The sequence below is a fragment of the Aegilops tauschii genome, chromosome 4, assembly GCF_002575655.3.
Source record: "Aegilops tauschii subsp. strangulata cultivar AL8/78 chromosome 4, Aet v6.0, whole genome shotgun sequence".
In the NCBI taxonomy this organism is placed as follows: Eukaryota; Viridiplantae; Streptophyta; class Magnoliopsida; order Poales; family Poaceae; genus Aegilops; species Aegilops tauschii.
This window is the reverse complement of record NC_053038.3, coordinates 512,764,732-512,769,223: the sequence shown is the minus strand read 5'-3', so window position 1 is coordinate 512,769,223 and position 4,492 is coordinate 512,764,732.

Sequence of the window (4,492 nt, the reverse complement as noted above, 5' to 3'; positions counted from 1 at the left end):
TCGATTTGTTAATATATATATGTAATGATCAAATTAATTGAAGATCACTTCCTTCGCCATCATTGTTTGTGTGGCCTTTGTCCATTTGTTCTTCCTGAAATATTCCATCACCAGAATTGTTTAGATATTGTGAGCCGTTATCTTCGAATTTAGGTCCACCCTCAGCTGGGTTTTGGATCATGTCGAACAAGATCTCGTTTTGATCATCATCATCTCTGCCGCTAGTGTCCATAGGTTAACTAATCCAGAAGAAAGATAAAACAATTTAGTATTCAAATTAGAATGCATCTTGGATAATATCACTAATACATGCATCATCGAATATAATCTCGAGTACATCTCAAATATTATCACTAATACATCTCGAATAATCCAATTAATGCATCATCGAATATTATCAAATATAATCTCGAATACATCTCGAGTAATATCACTAATACATATCGAATATTATCATATATATAACATCACTAGCTAATACAGATTGAATATTATCGAATAATCTAGTTCACTCGTGGTTCCTTAGGCGCGGGCGGTGGACAACCAAAGAGAAGGAACCATCACAGGATCATAGCTCGGGTGAGATCCCTGAAGAACCTGCCAGGTATTAGAGAACCTGACGTCCAACGCAACCGTGTTGCTACGAACGTGCTCGCCCTCCTCCCTGACAGGGTGACGTACAACCTCCGCGGGGGGCGGCTGCCTCTGCACGGTGAAGCCGGTCACATCCCAGAGTGGGATCTTGGGGTATAAAACTTCTTCTTCGCGTGTGTCCCTTTGCGTCGTAACCATGGACAATCTTCATCATTTAACATGATGGTTGGGTCAGTGTTCACTGTAAAGGGAGCAATTTCATGAAACTTTTCATAATCTTCTAACATGTCTGTCTTGTCCTCCACTCCCACGCTGTTTCTTTTACCTGAAAGAACTATGTGGCGCTTTGGCTCATTGTATGATGTATTCGCTTCCTTATCTTTTCTTTTTCTCAGCTTGGTAGACATGTCCTTCACATAGAAAACATATGCCACATCATTGGCTAGGACGAATGGTTCGTCTGCGGACCCAAGATTGTTGAGATCCACTGTTGTCATTTCATACTGCGGGTCATCCTTTGCCCCGCCTCCTGTCAGATTGACCCATTTGCATCGAAACAAAGGGACCTTCAATTCATGTCCATAATCAAGTTCCCATATCTCCTCTATGTAACCATAATATGTGTCCTTTGGCCTATTGGTGTTTGCTGCATCAAAGCGGACACCACTGTTTTGGTTGGTGCTTTTTTTATCTTGGGCGATCGCGTAAAATGTATTCCCATTTTATCTCGTACCCTTTGGAGGTCAATATAGTGGAAGATGGTAACTTGGCCAGCAAGTACAACTCATCTGCAATAGTGTCGTCATGCATGAGACATGATCTGCAACCAACTCCTAAAGTCCCCGTGTGTTCACATGTAATCCAGTTGTCAGACTGCTCCGGGTGTTTGGAGCCTAGAATATTCTTGTTCCTCGATATACGGAGCCACCAAGGTGGATTTTTTTGGAAGTGTGTAGTGTGCTGCACCAAGAATGCCCGTCCATACATATTACTCGGACCTTTCCTAGCGTTCCTTTTCCACCCAGTCCGCCCTCATTCCACGATTCAGGAACACCAATCGGCTTAAGGTCAGGAATAAAGTCAACACAAAACTGAATGACCTCTTCTGTTTCATGGCCCTTGGAGATGCTTCCTTCTGGCCTAGCACGGTTATGAACATATTTCTTTAAGACTCCCATGAACCTCTCTAAGGGGAACATATTGTGTAGAAATACAAGACCTAGAATGGCAATCTCGTCGACTAGGTGAACTAGGACGTGCGTCATGATATTGAAGAAGGATGGTGGGAACACCAACTCGAAACTGACAAGACATTGCACCAAATCATTCTGTAACCTTGGTAGGATTTCTGGATTGATTACCTTCTGAGAGATTGCATTGAGGAAGGCACATAGCTTCACAATGGCTAATCGGACATTTTCTGAAAGAAGCCCCCTCAATGCAACCGGAAGAAATTGCATCATAATAACGTGGCAGTCATGAGACTTTAGGTTGTGGAAATTTTTCTCTGGCATATTTATTATTCCCTTTATATTCAAAGAGAAGCCAGACGGGACCTTCATACTGAGCAGGCATTCAAAAAAGATTTCCTTCTCTTCTTTGGTAAGAGCATAGCTGGCATGACCGTGATACTGCTTTGGATGCATGCCGTCTTTTTCGTGCATACCTTGCTGGTCCTCCCGTGCCTCCGATGTATCTTTTGTCTTCCCATACGCACCCAAGAAGCCTGGCAGGTTCACACAAAGATTCTTCGTCACATGCATCACGTCGATTGCAGAGCGGACCTGTAGTTCTTTCCAATAGGATAGGTCCCAAAATATAGATTTCGTCTTCCACATGGGTGCATGTCCGTCAACTTCATTCAGAACAGATTGTTCGCCAGGACCCTTTCCAAAGATTACTTTTAAACCCTTGACCATATCAAGTATATCATGACCAGTACGGTGGCGAGGCTTCTTCCGGTGATCTGCCTCACCTTTGAAATGCTTGCCTTTCTTTCTTAAGAGATGCTTGATCGGAAGAAATTGACGATGTCCCAGGGACACATTCTTCTTACATTTATCCAAATATATACTGTCGGTATCATCTAAGCAGTGCGCGCATGCGTGGTATCCCTTGTTTATCTGTCCTAAAAGGTTACTAAGAGCAGGCCCATCATTGATGGTTACAAACAACAACGCTCATAGGTCAAATTCTTGCTGTTTGTGCTCATCCCACACATGTACACCTTTTTTGTCCCACGGCTGTGAAAGTTCTTCAACAAATGGCCTTACGTACACATCAATGTCGTTGCCGGGTTTCTTGGGGCCTTGGATGAGCACTGGCATCATAATGAACTTCCGCTTCATGCACAACCAAGGAAGAAAGTTATAGATACATAGAGTCACATGCCAGGTGCTATGATTGCTGCTCTGCTCCCCAAAAGGATTAATGCCATCTGCACTTAAACCTAACCATACGTTCCTTGTGACATCTGCAAAGTCCCACCACTTTCTCTTGATTTTCTTCACCGTGAACCGTCAGCGGGTACTCTCAACTTCCCGTTGTCGGTGTCAAAACCGGTGGATCTCAGGTAGGGGGTCCCAAGTTGTGTGTCTGAGGATCGATGGTAACAAGGGACAATAGGGACACGATGTTACCCCAGGTTTGGGCCCTCTTAAAGGAGGTAAAACCCTACGTCCTGCTTGATTATATTCGGTGTGTATAAGGGTTACAAGAGTTGATCTACCTCGAGATCGTAATGGCTAAACCCTAGCTGTCTAGCCTATGAATCTTCCCCCTTCTACGGACCTAACCCTCCGGTTTATATACACACCGGAGGGGCCTAGGGTTGTATAGAGTCGATTTGCAGAGGAAGGTAATAGTACACCCGAACACCAAACTTGTCATCCACGCACATAGGAGTCCTACCCAAAGACGGGGGATAATCTTCTGTTTTGTATTCATGGCCCATCAGTTCAGCCCATATCGAATAGACCAGACACCCGAGGAGCCCCTAATCCAGGACTCCCTTAGTAGCCCCTAAACCAGTCTTCGATGACGAAGTGTTCGGCACGCGGATTGTCTTCGGCATTGCAAGGCGGGTTCCTCCTCCCGAATATTTTAATTAGGCTTCCTCCATAAAGAGATTGTGTCTGGTTCTGCATAATTAATACAACGCTTAGCCACAAAGGCAAGACGTCCAAATAGAAACAGTGCCTTTACTGAGAACTCTTCTGACGAAGCTTCACACTTGACTTTTCAACACTTCAAACCGTTTTCACGCTCCTCGCTTCATGTTTCGAGGCTTAGCCTCCATTGGCACGTCTTGTCAGAACAGAGATCATGCCCGCCCATTACGGGATTCTCATCAATATGGTTTGGGTAATCTAACCGCACCACACGCAGGATCTCGTTGGGAGCAGGCGAGTTTTATGGCTTAAGAGGGGGAAGCTTGGCATTTTCACCGTCCATAAAAGGGTAAAGACCCCTCCTTTTTCTTCACACCTTCCTCTAGCTTCTGTCTCCCAATCTCCAAGCTCCAACACCCACAACTCCGATCTCCTCCACCGCCCCCACCGTTCCCAGCAATGGCCGGGTCCGGCTCCAAGGGCAAGTGGGAGGCCTCCACCATGATGCCCGAGCACCTCCCTTGTGACATTGGCCAGGTCAGAGGCCCTCCAGAGTAGAGCCCCTGATCCCAGCCTGAGAGGGGCGCCGAGCGCGGCTTCCTATGGGAGAGGGGAAGGCGCCCCGTTAGTGGGCGCAGGTCTTCAAGCATCGAAGTTGGATGCCCCATCCTCCTGAGGTCCTAGGCGTAGCAGTTGCTTCTTCGTCTTGTGGACGGCCTTAGGAGGGTAGGCAGCGCCCTCATCATCTGGGTTCTTGACCGCCGCAGCCTAGTAAGCGCGCTCAAGAG